Source organism: Myotis brandtii, unplaced genomic scaffold (genome assembly GCF_000412655.1).
Source record: "Myotis brandtii unplaced genomic scaffold, ASM41265v1 scaffold363, whole genome shotgun sequence".
Lineage (NCBI taxonomy): Eukaryota > Metazoa > Chordata > Mammalia > Chiroptera > Vespertilionidae > Myotis > Myotis brandtii.
The window spans coordinates 1466706-1483986 of record NW_005363938.1 but is presented as its reverse complement, the minus strand read 5'-3'; the positions used below and the strand labels follow the sequence as shown (position 1 = coordinate 1483986).

Here is a 17281-nt window from a genome sequence, read left to right as displayed (position 1 = left end):
GGTACGGTCTCCTCGCCCGTGCGGCCGCTTCCTCCGCATGCGCAGTTCCTCCTGTCGGTGCGCCGTTCGCGCGTTCGCCGCGTGCAGGTTGGGTCGTGCGCTCCGCGGACCTTGGGCTGCGTCCGCGCCAACATTCCTCTGCCCACGCCCTGGCCTTCCAGACCGAGTGCGAGATCCTGCAGGAGAGCAGAGGGCAAGGGCCCTCTTCTAGTAACGACCCCCTGGCAGCCAGTACAGCTTGCCCTCGATTTCCCTTGTTTTTGGTGAAGAAGTGACTGGGTTAGGGTATGTTATTACCAATTTGTTATCTATTTGCCCAAATAGTGACTGGACTAGTACATACTTGTGCTACTTAATAGCAGACCTAGAGGTGAATTGTCGGTTTCTGCACACCCCCTACTGGGGATGTGCCCGCAACCAAGGTACATGCCCTTGACCGGAATCGAACCCGGGACCCTTCAGGCCGACGCTCTAGCTAGCCACTGAGCCAAACCGATTAGGGCGATATATATATTGATTTCAGAGAGGAAGGGAGAGGGAGAGAGATAGAAACATCCATGATAAGAGAGAATCATGATTGGTTGCCTCCTGCACACTCCCCTACTGGGGATTGAGCCTGCAACCGAGGCATGTGCCCTGACCGGGAATCAAGCTGTGACCTGCTGGTTCATAGGTTGACGCTCAACCACTGAGCCATGCCAGCTGGGCTAAGATATATTTTCTTGTATCATTAAAAGGTTTACAATAATAGTAACATCTTCATTTGAGTGCTTTCTGTGTGTCAGGTACTATGCTCACTAACCTCTTTATTTGAGTTATCATTTAATTCTCACAACAGTCCTCTAAAATAGGTTCTATTATTATCTGTACTTCATAGTTGAAGAAAATGAGAAATGGAAACCAACTTATTCAAGGTCACTAGGTTGCAAATCAGTGCATAATATGGAACAGTGTAGTGAACTGGAAGTCAGGAGATAATGCTTCAAGACTTACTATGTGCCCTATGCTGTGGCTGCAAATGCATTTGAGCAGAGTGCTCAGAAACAGCTTAGAGCCCAAGGTGGAGAGAGACACAAGGCATCAAATTTGTGTTTTAGGTGCTGGAATAGAGGTACAGACAAGGGTCAATGGGGCCAATCAGTGGTAAACCAAGTGGAGTTCTCAGTTCTAAGCATAAATACTTAAGTGGAAAGGAGGACCTGAATGGGTAATGGGTCTTTCAGCAAGGTAGGGCAGTTGAGTGAACAAGGGATTATAAAAACACTGGCATATTAAGTAAACTGACAGCGGATCAGTTTGGTTGATGTGGGTGCCTGCGAATTTGGGGAGAGTGCTAGAGAAGTGGAGTGGAGACACATAAGTGGTGAAATGAAGCTAGGAGGCTTGATGGTCAAAGGGTTTATGACATGATATAGAAGTTAGACTTTGTGAGTAGTGGAAAACCACAGACAAGTCCTAAGCCAGGGAATATGATCAACTTTACAGTTTTAGAGAGTGTCCTGTTAGATAGTGGGAAAAGTAGATTGAAGACAGCAAGCCTGTCACCAGGGATACCAGGTAAGATTAATGTAGTATTTTAGGAGAAGGGTATTAAGAGGACAAACTGAAGCAACAGTAGTAGGATGTAGAATTTGTGCCTCCCAAAAAAAGTATTAAGAAAGTAAAATTGATAAGGGAAGTCTGAAGGAGCTTCTATTAATGGGCCATAGCCTGCAGGTTAAAACAACAACAACACTGTCCTGAGGTCCTCTCTAGCCCAGTAGCTTTTATAGTCTGAAGGTTTACAGAGGGTCTTTTAAATCACAGGCTTGAAACCTCTGTGAAGTTGAGGACCAACATCCATCTTATTCACAGTTGCATTCCTGCTGAAGGATCCTGAAACATTTTAAAATAGCTATTACAGATCAAAAATTCAACTCTTTCCTTTCACTAATAGAATTAAATTCTGTCATCAGATATGAGAATAAAATTCAAGTTACCTCGCCTGATACAGGCAAAACTTTAAAAATAACCACATCAGAAGTTTTATGAAAAGCTGCTAAAGTTTAAACAATATGTGAGAAGATTTCAAATTCTTTAAGTTGGACAAGGCTTAGAAGAAATTATACCTGTGTTTTTCAATGTTTTTTAGTCACATGATATTTTTGAGTAGCTACACAAAATATTATTTTTATGAAAAAATGCTTGCTTTACTTACCTGATAGTAAAAAGTAGTGTTTATACAAGAACATAGATTGGAACATTTCAAGCCAAAAAGCACAACCAGCAGTGGATTGTTAAAAAGCCATGTCATGTCAGCTCTTTTTCCTGAGGTAGGATCTTGATTAAACAATCATAGCAACATACTTTCTCAGAGGAAGCTATTTTCACACTTAAGATTAGTTTTTTCTTAATTAAGACAATAATTTAAGTATTTATTTACTAGCCAAGAAGGAATGTATGTATGTATTTATTATTATTATATTTTTAAAATTATTGATCCCTACTAATGTTAGGTATTATTCTACGTCTTTTTAAAAAATATATTTTTATTGATTACAGAGAGGAAAGGAGAGGGAGAGAGAGATAGAAACATCAATGATGAGAGTGAATCATTGATCGGCTGCCTCCTGCACGCCCCCTACTGGAGATCAAGCCCGCAACCCAGGCATGTGCCCTTGACTGAAATCAAACCTGGGACCCTTCAGTCCGCAGGCCAACGCTCTATCCACTGAGCCAAACTAGCTAGGGCTAAGTCTTTTTTTTTCTTTTAAGTATATTTTTTATTGGTTTCAGAGAGGAAGGGAGAGGGAGAGAGAGAGATAGAAACATCAATGATGAGAGAGAATCATTGATCCACTGCCCCCTGCACACCCCTTACTGGGGGTCGAGCCCGCAACCAGTGCATGTGCCCTTGACTGGAATCAAACCCAGGACCTTTCAGTCTGCAGGCTGACATTCTATCCACTGAGCCAAACCAGGTAGGGTTGTATGTATTTTTTAAAAAAATATATTTTATTGACTTTTTACAGAGAGGAAAGGAGAGGGAGAGAGAGATAGAAACATCAATGATGAGAGAGAATCATTGATCCACTGCCCCCTGCACCCCCCTTACTGGGGGTCGAGCCCGCAACCAGTGCATGTGCCCTTGACTGGAATCAAACCCAGGACCTTTCAGTCTGCAGGCTGACATTCTATCCACTGAGCCAAACCGGTTAGGCTGTATTTTTTACAAAAGAATTTATTAACCAGATGAAATATGAGCAATTATTTGTTAACTATCCATGATAATACTTGTGTTTAAGTTTTGGAAATAGTAGATTTATTTTACATTGATAATGCAGTTTAGTTGGGAGCTATTGGTCTCTCTTTTGTTTTACCTACTGCTAAAATCCTATGAGTAAATGATGTGGCATACTTGAAGTCAATAATCATTTATGTCACATCATTTACTCATAGGATTTTAGCAGTAGGTAAAACAAAAGAGAGACCAATAGCTCCCAACTAAACTGCATTATCAATGTAAGATAAATCTACTATTTATTTTACATTGCCTACACATTACAATCACTTGGAGAATTTATAGCAAATATTGATGCCTGAGCCACACCCCAGAGAGTCTATTTAATTGGTCTTGGGTATCACATCAGTATTTTAAAAACAATTTTTAGGTGAATCTAATGTGTAACCAAAGTTGAAAACCATTGTTTTACTAATAAACCATTGTTTCACATACCTCAGAGGCCAATTAACAGTGTAGAAGAGTAGAATGACCATCTAGATTTAAAAATTGAAATTTTCTTTCTTTCTTTCTTTGTCTTTCTCATTGCAGGCTATATGCTTGTTGAGGGCAGGAACTATGTCTTATTTATCTTGATAACCTCACAGCCTAGCATAGAACTGGGCATATAGTCTCTTAATAACATATTTTGGAATAAAGGAACAAATAATAGGACTTGATAATTGTTTGGGCATGGGATGATTCAAATAGTGGAATCAAATATGTAACCTTTTTAAATTTACTTACTTATTGGGCACATGGAACCCTGAAGAGCAGTTGGGTCTTGGTTCTATAGCTCTCCTCTTCATAGAGACAGTCTTTGAGGGAGAGGGAAATATCCTGTGAGAGAAAAACACAAAGACCTTACTTAGACTTCAGCACACCTATGAATTATCAGGATATGAAAATCCTGAGAAGGGACAAAAGACACTCACCCTGCCCAAGTTTAATCAGCAGGGGTTATTGTACTGATTTTGTTCATGTTTTCTGGGGGCCACCTAATTTGAGCTCTCTATAAGTAGTATAGGCTATAAAAGCCAGTCGTCCTTGACTTTTTTTTAAACTGATGGGTTGGTATAAAGTTACACGGGAATATTGCCATTTGTATAGGCTATAAAAGCCAGTCGTCCTTGACTTTTTTTAAACTGATGGGTTGGTATAAAGTTACATGGGAATAGGAATATTGCCATTCTTTATTCTCGAGGGCACTGACTCTAGCACTCAGAAAGGTTTCATAAACTGGCTCTGAAGAAGTTTCCCCTAAACCTGCCACTTCTGTTGGTTATTTGATTATATCACTTACTAACATTTGGAGAGAACTTGGAATTATTAAGATGAAGAATTTTCCCTCTGCCCCAAACACAATATAAAAAAACTTTCCCGAAAATGGAAATGAACGGAATAGAAGCAAAATCTTTATTGCTATAGCTTAAAGACTAATGTTTTAGGTTTAAGAAGAGAAAATAAAATTAGATACATCACCCAAAAATGAATAGCAGGCTCATTGTGGCTCTTGCGGCGTAGATTAGGTTGGAGGTTCATTCCGTAGGTGGACGCCATAGTGCTTTGCTTGCCTTTGACTCACCTTCTCCATTGTTGCACTGTAGTATTCATATGTTGAGTATCAGTACACAGAGAGAACTAGTTCAAGGATAAAAGTTATCCAGTCATCAGTTGACAAAGTCATCCCAATAGTGAACAGCAAATATCCTAATATAAGGAGAATGATGAATTTATGGTGCTGAATCAAGGAATTCTCTGCATGCTGAATCTCTTGTGACGTGGTGTGTTAATTAAGGGTTCATGGGATCCCAGACATGGTGGATTTTTGTTGGTGGCAGGAACAAGAGAGAAAGAATTACAAATACCATTTAAAGGCTGACAAAAGAATTTCTTATTTTGGACGTCTTAATGCTAGGCTTAATCTAATAGAGGACAGCAGTTATTTAATTAAATATACGAAAAATAAATAAAATTTAAAAAACAAAAAATAAAAAATATATAAATAAATATATGCAATAAAGTTTTATTGATGTGACTATAGAGGTGGACACAAGTGGCAATATGAGAGAATGGATGGAGAGGTGACAGGGAATAAACAGGAATGGCCTCCTAGCAACATATAGGTTTAGTCCTAAGACATGACTGAGATATAGTAGGCAGAAGTGGGAGGCATATTCTAGCTTGACAAAATAGTAGTAAGCGTCAAGGCAGCATGGAGTGATGCGGGATCAATTACAGGGTGGGGCAAAAGTAGGCTCACAGTTGTTCATATGGAAAATAATACAATAATTAATAAATAGTAATACAAGAATAAACTCTGTGTTTTGCATACTCACATTGTAAACCCACTTTTGCCCCACACTGTATGGGTAGTGGCAAGTAACTTAGTATGGCCACGGTGAAAGCTGGGTTCTGTGAAGAAAGGAGACCTGTCAAAAAAGCCTACATATTACAAAGGTCTTCAGGACTGGCCCTTGAGCCCCTGGAATATGCTGCCTAATAAAAACATTTACATTTAATACTTAAGATTAACACTTTAGTCGAGAATGATGGATATGAGTGTCAACCTCTGAAACAGGAAATTATGATTCAATTCCTGGTCAGAGAACATGCCCTGGTTACTACTTGATCCCCAGTAGGGGGCGTGCAGGAGGCAGCTGGTCAATGATTCTCTCTCATCATTGATGTTTCTATCTCTCTCCCTCTCCCTTCCTCTCTGAAATCAGTAAAAAAAAGTAAAAAAGAAGGAAATGGAGACACTTAAATGAGAGTTCGCCATCTGTAATAAAGAGTCTGGCTCCATTTTAATAAAAAAAAAAAGAGATTTGTTGTTCCACTTATTTATGCATTCATTGGTTCAGTGTTTTTATTTATTTATTTTTATTTTATTTTATTTTTTATGGTTGAATACCACATGGCAGCATATTCAGTATTGCCAGAGCCACCTCTCACTGACACCAGAAAGGTGTTATCGGTCTCCCCCCAACCCCCCAGTCAGATAGGGCTGTCCCCAACCTCAATCCTTGTCTTCTCATATAAATGAATTTATTCGAGAGAACTTGAATTGTGATTAAGCCAGTTTATTAAATCAAGAAACATGATTAAAGAAGCAAATCTATACATCTGGCTTATGAAGCGCCTCCAGGCTCTCAGCTAATCTGAAGAGCAAGGTGGGTGGGGGTCCAAGGGGTTCTATATCCTCCTGTCTGTAGGTCTCAGAATTCCTCTGCTGGTATAGATTAAATTCTCAAGGTCTCATTCTACGTTCTGTGGCCTTTCCAGAATTCATGAGAAGCACCTGGCAATTTTACCTTGCCAATCCTTGACACTGCTGGCTTCTCTGCTTAGGGCAGTGGTTCTCAACCTTCTGGCCCTTTAAATACAGTTCCTCATGTTGTGACCCAACCATAAAATTATTTTCGTTGCTACTTCATAACTGTAATGTTGCTACTGTCATGAATCGTAATGTAGATATCTGATATGCAGGATGGTCTTAGGCGACCCCTGTGAAAGGGTCGTTCGATTGCCAAAGGGGTCGCGACCCACAGGTTGAGAACTGTTGGGGTCCAGCCCCAGCGGGTCCAAGGGTTCCCAAAGGTGTGGAGGGAGTTGGCAAAGAAGGAATGACACGGAGACAGCGTTCAGTTCGGTTCAGTGTTTTTAAATTTTTACAATTTATTAATTTGAGAGAGAAATATCAATTTGTTGTTCCACTTATTTATGCATTCATTGGGTAATGGCAATGCTTCTTATATGTGCCCTGCCTGGAGATCAAACCGGCAACTTTGGTGTATCAGGACAACACTAGCTAACTCAACTACCCGGCCAGAGCATTGTTTGATTCTTGTATGCGCCCTGATCGGGAATCGAACCTTGGTGCATCAAGACAACATTCTAACCAACTGAGCTACCTGGCCAGGGAAGATCATACAACCTTTTTTTTTAAAAAATATATTTTATTGATTTTTTACATAGAGGAAGGGAGAGGGACAGAGAGTCAGAAACATCGATGAGAGAGAAACGTCGATCAGCTCTCTCCTGCACACCTCCCACTGGGGATGTGCCTGCAACCAAGGCACATGCCCCTGAGCGGAATCGAACCTGGGACCCTTCAGTCTGCAGGCCGACGCTCTATCCACTGAGCCAAACCGGTTAGGGCCATACAACCTTTTAGAACTGGTAAATCTTTCACAATCGATGAGGAAGCTCTTAGTTACTTCTAATTTAACTATTGCCGGCATTTCAGGTATTTCCTCAGGGGTGTTCCACATAACACTCATTCCCAGAGAGCTGCTTCACAAATAGAACGTTTGGGAAATGCTACATAATCAATTCTCTGCAGGCTCTGGGAAATTTTGAATGAAGACTTTTACATGTTAAACTCACTGCTCCCCTAAAATCATCTGATTATTGAACCACTTTCCACCAAAGACCTCTTAAAGTTCTGCAGAACTCATGCCCTTGGGAACACATCTTCCAAATACCAGGTTTGAATACTCCAAATTGTTTCCACAGGGTGGGCACTACATTGTAAGATCATTCTTTGACTGCTGAATACCAAGAACCTACAACCAAGATTACTTTATCCAGCAAAGCTATCATTCAGAATTGAAGGTCAGATAAAGAGCTTCACAGATAAGGAAAAGCTAAAGGAGTTCATCACCACTAAACCAGTATTATACGAAATGCTGAAAGGTATCCTTTAAGAAGAGGAAGAAGAAAAAGGTAAAGATACAAATTGTGAACAACAAACATGCATCTATCAACAAGTGAATCTAAGAATCAAGTGAATAAATAATCTGATGTACAGAATGAACTGGTGATTATAATGAATCAGGGACATAGAAAGGGAATGGACTGACTATTCTTGGGGGGGAAAGGGGAATGGGAGATGCAGGAAGAGACTGGACAAAAATCGTGCACCTATGGATGAGGACAGTGGGTGGGGAGTGAGGGCAGAGGGTGGGGCGGGAACTGGGAGGAGGGGAGTTATGGGGGGGAAAAAAAGAGGAACAAATGTAATCTGAACAAGAAAGATTTAATAAAAAAAAAAAAGATCATTCTTTGACTATTTTAATAGAAAGCAGAGCAAGCTTTCCTATCTGGTGAACCAATAATTTTCTCTGGCATAAATTAAGGAAAAGATAGAAGATTCTATAATTCACACTGTAAAACTGAATGTGTAGTGGAAGAACTTTGTAATTGGACAGATCTGTGCTCGAGGACAGTGACAAAGAGCATGGGCACTGGGGCTGCACTAGCTGCACTGGGTTCAAGTCTTGCCTCTGCCACTTTCTAACCACATTATTTTGGGCAAGTTGCTTAGTCAAATTGCTTAATGATACAGTTCACATCTCTCACTCTGTAGAGGGGGATGACAACAATGGTGTTTACCTCATGAGGGTTATAATTACCCAGCACATCACAAGTGCTCAACAACTATTTCTCTTGTTACTTTGAATTTTATATTTATTAAATTGTTACAGAATTCCAACAAAGTCATTTTATTTTATTTCTCTTCACTCAGGGATATGCTTATTGATTTGAGAGAGAAAGGAAGGGGGGGCCGGGAGGGAGAGAGGGAGGGAGAGAGAGAGAGAGAGAGAGAGAGAGAGAGATACACCCATGTGAGAAAGAACATCAACCAGTTGCCCTTCACATGTGCGATTGGGTGATAGAACCTGCAACCCAGGTATGTGCCCTGACCAGAATTCTTGAAAATGCAGCTTCATTATTATCCCTTTCTCACCTTAATCTGTAGAGTAATGCCTGCTATTCTCAATAATGTTTGCTAATTTCCCAATCTGTTTTAAATGAAAATACTTTATTTGACCAGAACTCTCTTTATCTTTAAAAATTTTTTTTTAAAAAATTGATTTCAGAGAGGAAGGAAGAGGGAGAGAGAGATAGAAACATCAGTGATGAGGATCGAGCCCACAACCCAGGCATGTGCCCTGACCGGGAATTGAACAGTGATCTCCTGGTTCATAGGTTGATGCTCAAGCACTGAGCCACACTGGCCAGGCAGAACTCTCCTTATCTTTTAAAATGACTTTTTTAGGGGCCCTGGCTAGTGTGGTTCAGTTGGTTCAGAATACTTTGTTGCTTTCTGGAAGTACCCCTACTTCACTGATGGATAAAATCAAAGCACCCAAGGCTATTATTGGCTATTGATACTTAAAAACAGTGCCAAATCAGTGGTTCTCTCCCATCATTGGTGTTTCTCTCTCTTTTTCCCTCTTCCTTCCTCTCTGAAATTAATAAAAATATTTTTTTAAAGAGCCCTAGCCGGTTTGGCTCAGTGGATAAAGTGTCGATCTGCGGACTAAAGGGTCCCAGGTTTGATTCTGGTCAAGGACACATGCTCAGGTTGTGGGCTCGATCCCCAATGGGGAGTGTGCAGGAGGCAGCCAATCAATGATCCTCTCTCATCATTGATGTTTCTATCCTTCTCTCCCTCTCCCTTCTTCTCTGAAATTAATAAAAAATATATATAGTAAAAAAAAAACAAAAAACAGTGCCAAGAATTTGCCTTTGAGGAAGATCAGCAGAGGACACTGGTGGTCATTGGTGAAGCAGGTCTACCTGATAGTTGTGGTGACAACCTTGTAAGGCTTCAGAATGTCATTCCAAGATGTCCCTCTGTGGTATGCAGATTATTTTGAGCTAAAAACAACCAAGACCCTGGCGGTTCAAGAGAAACTCCACCCCCCTTCACTACCTAGGAGAATTTAAATTAGGGGCCTTTCCCATTAAAGTTATCACCAGAAAAAAAATTTTATGACCCAACAACAGGGCAGGGCAAAGTAATTACTGAATGAATATCTGTTCTTATTGTCCTACAATGAACCTTCCTCCCCTCTGAAGTCCCAAGTCACCTTACCTCAGCCTTAGCTGAGATGGTCTTATATACCTCATTTTCCTTTTTTGTCTCTGAACCTCTCATGTATGAGGGGTCCCTGACTCATGTGTGTCCATATGTATGTATGTAATGAAATTTGCTTTTCTCTTGTTCATCTTTCTCTTATAGATTTAATTATTAGGCCACTGAAAAGTGCTATAAGGTAGAGGAAAGGTTCCTCCCCCACAACCTCCTTATACCAGGCGGGCCAGGAATAGAGCAATTGGGATATCTTTCCTTTTTGATAAATTCAGAACATACATATTTTTAAAATCTCTGTACCTTTCTTCTAACTCATAAGAATAGTGATAGGCCATTGGGGGGCAAGCGGGGGGGAGAAGGAGACATATTAATACTTTCAACAATAAAGAATTAAAGAATAGTTATAGAAGCTAAATTTAAACATCATTTCAAACATTTCTAAAAAGCTCTCTGACCAGTTACAATACTGTATTTCTCAAATACATTTGAAGAATATCTTGAGGACTAACAGTCATTACAATGCTTCGATAAGTAGGAGGGATTTTAAGTCCACATGAAGGAGACTTTAACTTCAAGAGAAAAGTAAAAACACTTCTGAAGCATTTTATATGAAACTTCTATTTTATTTAGCTATTATGAAAAGTGGCTCTTTGGCAACAAATTAGAACACATTTCAGGAAACAGATATCCTCTAACCTTCAGAGCCAGATATCCTCTAACCTATTTCTTCAGAGAAGAAATGCAACACCCACCTTTTCTTCACCCCTCACCTTTTTTAAACGTTTGGAATCAACTATCACTGATTACAATAACAGGGATTTTTAGAGGGATTCATGTTTACAACTCAGATTCCCCCCCCCCCCCCCCCCAATTAAGCCTGTGATTTCTTTAAGTGGTGACAGATCTCGTTAATGGGGGCTGCAAGCAATGCTTGTTACTATAGGGCTGTGGTTCCCAACTGTCCATAGAATCAACCACCGGAAGAGCTTTTGAAACACAGATGCCTCTTATAGAGATTTGTGAAAATGTAAAACAATGCTACCTTTTCATTACATCTTTTTTTGTTGTTGTTCTGGAAAATATATGTATTTTTCATAAAAATATGTCATTCATGTTCATATGTAACAAGTTTATTGTGGCTATTTTTCAATGAATTAATAAATATTTTTAAATTAGAAAAAACACAGATGCCTCTGCCTGGCTCCAAACCACCTGCATAAGAATCTCTTGGGCTGAGGACCGGACATCAGGAGAAATAAAAAGCTCCCAGGTTATTCTAAAGCTCACCCAGAGTCAACAACTACTGTTGTCAACTAAGTAATTTGAAGGCAAATAATATGTATAAAATTAGAAAATAGCCCTAGCCGGTTTGGCTCACTGGATAGAGCGTCGGCCTGGGGACTGAAGAGTCCCGGGTTCGATTCCGGTCAAGGGCATGTACCTTGGTTGCGGGCACATCCCCCGTAGGGGGTGTGCAGGAGGCAGCTGATCGATGTTTCTCTCATCGATGTTTCTAACTCTCTATCCCTCTCCTTTCCTCTCTGTAAAAAATCAATAAAATATATATTTTTTAAAAATTAGAAAATAATACATGATTTTATTCTACCCTTTGTTTCAATTAGAAATTATAATTGCATCCTCGTTTGGTTTCACATGATGCTAATTTGATGCCAGTGTGACTTCTAAATGAAGGTTACTTCTACGCTATTGCATTGGTTCCCCAAGTGTAGTCCTCAACCAGTAGCAGCAGCAGCAGCACTTGGGAACTTGTTAGAAATGTAATGATCAAGCCCTACCTACGCCTATTGAACTGGGAGATAGGCCTAGCCATCAGTGTTGTGTTTGTTTGTTTAATATATTTTTTATTGATTTCAGAGAGAAAGGGAGAGGGAGAGAGAGATAGAAACATCAATGACCAATCATTAACCGGTTGCCTCCTGCACGCCCCCTGCTGAGGATCGAGCCCACACCCAGGCATGTGCCCTTGACCAGAATCGAACCAGGGACCCTTCATCCCCAGGCTGACGCTCTATCCACTGAGCCAAACTGGCTAGGGCACCATCAGTGTTTTAATAAGTACTCTAATGCCACCTGAAGTTTGGAAACTACTGAGCTATTGTATTACTTTAAATCTAGGGCTGCCAGGTACATAGATAGGGGTACCTAATAAAATATGGATTTCAGATAAACACTGAATAATTTTTAGTATGATTTTGTTCCAAGTATTGCCTAAGACATGCTTATATTTAAAAAAATTCATTGTTTAGCTGAAATTCATATTTAACTGGGCATACTGTATTTTTATTTCTTAACTTGTTAGACAATCTCTCCTACATAGCTTTTAAAAAATATTTATTTATTTAAAAATCTTTATTGTTGAAAGTATTACATATGTCCCTTTTTTCCCTCTAGCCCACCCCTGCACCCCTCTCCGACATAACTTTTCATTTTAGACCTGTAAGAAGATGAATGTCTCCTTTTTCGAATAAATGCTTTTTTTAAAAGAATTATTTTATTTATTGATTTTTAGAGAGAGGAAAGGGGAGAGAGAGAGAGACACATTGATTTGTTGTTCCACTTATTTATTCATTCATTGGTTGATTCTCGTATGTGCCCTGACTAGGGATCGAACCCACAACCTTGATATATGGGGACGACGCTCTAACCAACTGAGCTACTTAGTAGGGCCTTTTTTCTTTATGAAATAATTTCATAAAGAAATTTTGAAAAAAGATGACTAAATTGAAAGTTTCTGACTCTCTATCCCTCTCCCTTCCTCTCTGTAAAAAATCAATAAAATATATTAATAATTTCATAAAGAAATTTTGAAAAAAGATGACTAAATTGAAAGGGAAAAAAGAGAAAACATTCCATTCACTGAAAATGCAGTGTGAAAAAATACACTAAATATACACACTGTTGAGGCTTGTCAGACTGGTATCATGAGTAACATTAACTTGTAGATTTGAATTCTGAATAATTCAGAACAGTTTGAGTTTCGAGGAAGTATTCCCAGTTCGGTGGTGGCAAAACCAAATGCAAAAATGAAGTTTGCAACTGATTAAAAAAAAAAAGAAAAGAAAAAGAAAATCAAGGTATTTCCTATTTGAAAATTTTGTGGAGACATAGGGAGATAGTACATGCCTGATGTCTTTATTTTTATTAATTTTCACCGCTCACTGAAGAACTTCTGTGGGAAAAGGAGCTGATAGGTGAGGGAGGGAGGCTAAGAGTGGAGTTTGGAGGTGACAGGGAGGTGCCTGTCTCTTGACATTTAAAAAACATATTTTAAAAGACCTTTATGCCAAGAATTGTCCAGGTAATGATTTTTTTTTTAAAGAACAATCTTCTTTCTTAAAACATTTTTCTGATTAAAACATTTTTCTGATTAAAAAATTAATACTTATTCTTTGTAGAAAAATTATAGAAAAATACAAAGAACAACAATCAATGGAGAAAACTTACAATTTGTGAACAGCCTCTGTGGCTTTTTTCAATACTACATATACATGTAACAAATGTGGGGTATATTACTGTACTTGGTGTTTTTTTTTAATTTTTAAAAGTTTTTCTAAAAAATATATTTTTGTAACTTTCCGAGAGGAAGGGAGAGGGAGAGAAAGATAGAAACATCAATGATGAGAGAGAATCATTGATTGGCTGCCTCCTGCACGTCCCCTACTGGGGATCGAGCCCACAACCCAGGCATATGCCCTTGATCAGAATTGAACCCAGGACCCTTCAGTCCACAGGCCAACACTCTATCCACTAAGCCAAACCAGCTAGGGCTGTATTTGGTGTTTTAAAACCCAGTTTTTTGCCCCAAGAATATATTTGACTCATTTCTCAGATCATTAAAATTTTTTCCACATAATATTTAAAATTAAATTTACTAGGTAACATTGGTTAATAACATTATATGTTTCGGGTGTAAAATTTTATAATACTTCATCTGTATATTGCATTGTGTGCTCACCACCCAAAGTCTAGTCTCCTTCGGTCACCATATATTTCACCCGCTTTACTCTCTTCATCTTCCCTCCTACCTCCCTTCCCCTCTGTTAATCACCATACTGTTGTCTGTGTCTATGAGTTTGTTTAGTTTGTTTGTTACTTTCTATTTTATAGGATATTAATCATATGGTTCTTGTCCTTTTCTGTCTGACTTATTTCTCTTAGCATGGTACTCTCAAGATATATCCATGTTGTGGAAAACATTATTTCATCATTTTTTATGGCTGAGTAGTATTCTATTATATATGTGTGCCACACGTGAGTGTGTGTGTGTGTGTGTGTGTGTGTATGAATCCTCACCCAAGGGTATTTTTCCATTGCTTTTTTGAAAGAGTGGAGGAGAGGTTCGGAGGGGGAGGGAGAGAGAGAGAGACAGAAACACTGATGTGAGAGTGACACATCTATTGGTTGCCTCCCACATGCGCCCCAACTGAGACCGGGGATCAAACCTGCAACTAAAGTATGTGCCCTTGACCGGGGCTTAAACCCTTGACCAGGGCTCAAACCCTTGACCCTTCGGTGTTGGAGCCAAAAACTCTAACCACTGAGCAACACTGGCCAGGGCACGCCACATCTTTTTATGTAAAGTATGTGCCCTTGACCGGGGCTTAAACCCTTGACAAGGGCTCAAACCCTTGACCCTTCAGTGTTGGAGCCAAAACTCTAACCACTTAGCAACACTGGCCAGGGCATGCCACATCTTTTTATCCAATCATTGGTTGAAGGACATTTAGGTTATTTCCATGTCTTGGCTATTGTGAATGATGCCTTATTAGTTAGTTATAGGGATGGTCATATAATAATTTAATCCCCTGTTGTTAAATATTTCGTTTTCCTAGTTTTTCCCAATTGTGGATGCAGAACATTGTTGGATGTAAGTCTTATTGTATATATCCAATTATTTCCCTAATGCAAATTTCTAGTTTTTTGAAGAGACATTGTTCTTTCAAAAGGCATTCTTCTTAAATGCAGCCCCACTAGTTTAACAGGATGTTAAGCAGCACTTGCCTTGATGCCCCAGCATTGGTGACTAAGGTTCTGCTAGCTAGGGCCAGAGCCCTTCTCAGGTCATGGGACACTCAGCCACTACCCTGACCATCATTCCCTTCCCCAGTCTGTATAAAATGACCTGTAAAGGAGAGATATCAGGTGTGGGAGCTTTGTGGGCAGTGCCATAAAGTAAGGCCCAAGCAACTTCTTATAGAAAGACTCAGAGGAGGGGGCTGTAAAAAGGAGAGACTGGGTGGATGGATGTGTGCTAAGGCAGAGAGAGAAGGACTGATGAGAAGGCAAGAGAGAATGCTGATGCTGGAGCAGCCCGTATCTCCACTATCTGGCGTAGCAAAGATGTGGGAGTCTTCCCTGCTCAGAAGGACACTGGGGAGGTAGTAGGTTTGCAATAGAAATTACAAAAGTTCAGCCCTAACCGGTTTGGCTCAGTGGATAGAGCGTCAGCCTGTGGACTCAAGGGTCCCAGGTTCGATTCCAGTCGGGGGCATGTACCTTGGTTGCGGGCACATCCCCAGTAGGGGGTGTGCAGGAGGCAGCTGATTAATGTTTCTCTCTTATCGATGTTTCTAACTCTCTATCCCTCTCCCTTCCTCTCTGTAAAAAATCAATAAAATATATTTAAAAAAAAAGAAATTACAAAAGTATAAATTTTGAAAGATTTAGATAAAGTTGAAGTAAATAATATTTTTAAAAATCTTGCCAACCACATGGCTTTATACTATCATTAAAACCTCAAGACTTAATGCCTACTTAGGATAAGATTCATTGTTAACAATAGTGGATACAAATGCTTAACTCAATAAACCTTATTGATAATTTTCCATTTTCTTGATCTATTTTTTTCAGATATAATTGTTATTTTTACCTCAAATGTAGCTGGAGAAAAACTCTTTGTGAGAATGAAAGAAGCATCTGCCCTGCTTTTTTTCTGGTTTCTCAACATTTTCTGAAGGTTAGTTTATTTAGAACTATAATATGTTTTGTAAATCCAATAACTGGATATTGAAATACACAGAAAATACTAAATGAAAAAATATGAGAGGAGGCCATTCTTAACCCCTTTGTGTTGTGGTACTTCCACTCTTCTGTTAATATATTTCCGTGATGACCTGACTCATAGAACATGTGTGCATGACATCACTCATCAGTCTACATTACATTATCAGGAAGCTTTATTTATTTTTCCTTTTTATTTTTTTTAAATGTTTTATTGATTTTTTACAGAGAGGAAGGGAGAGAGATAGAGAGTCATGCACCTCTCCATGAAGACCACTGGCTTAGGAAAGGGAAGGAGAGGGAATGAAGAAAGAGATGATGTCCCACCCCCTCCACTTTGGGTCTGCCCTGCAAAATGGGGAGGAGGAAGGACCTTACATCCTTTATGAGAGTGGAGTTTTAAACGGAAAAAAATTTTTAAAGCAATGAAGAGCTGGGGTTTTTTTGTTTTTAAATATATTTTTATTATTGATTTCAGAGAGGAAGGGAGAGGGAGAGAGAGAGAGAAACATCAATAATGAGAGAGAATATAGATTGGCTGCCTCCTGCATGCCCACCACCAGCAATCATCAAGCCCACAACCCAGGCATATGCCCTGACTGGGAATTGAACTGTGACCTCCTGGTTCATAGATTGACGCTCAAACCACTGAGTCACACCAACCGGGCTGAAGTAGAATTTTTTTTATAAAAGACTATTTTTTTGAAAGCAGTTTCAGGTTTACAATAGAGTTAAGAGGGAGGTACAGAGATTTCCCATATACCTCCTGCCCCTGCTTCTCCTATTATCAACATCATTCACCAGGATGGTACATTTTTTACCAAGGATGGACCTATATTGACACATCATAATCACTCAAAGTCCATAGTTTGCCATAGGGTTTACTCGGTGTTGTGCATTTTATGGGTTTAGATAAAGGTGTGGTGATATTAGGCTATCATTATAATATCATATAGAGCAGTGGTTCTCAACCTTCCTAATGCCGTGACCCTTTAAAACAGTTCCTCATGTTGTGGTGACCCCCGATTTCATTGTTACAAATTGAACATAATTAAAGCATAGTCATCGTAACCGGTTTGGCTCAATGGATAGAGCGTTGGCCTGCGGACTCAAGG

The 17281-nt window shown here is 39.5% G+C and overlaps 1 long non-coding RNA gene across 1 annotated transcript in view; it reads left to right on the top strand.

Moving 5' to 3' along the window:
- The window catches only part of LOC106727090, a 14272-nt gene extending 4481 nt beyond the window's left edge, over positions 1-9791 (top strand). The window contains exons 2-3 of the long non-coding RNA XR_001363245.1: positions 4882-4886; positions 9781-9791. This is a non-coding gene — a long non-coding RNA (uncharacterized LOC106727090). The remainder of the gene's footprint in view (positions 1-4881; positions 4887-9780) is intronic.
- Positions 9792-17281: the final 7490 nt, after the last annotated feature.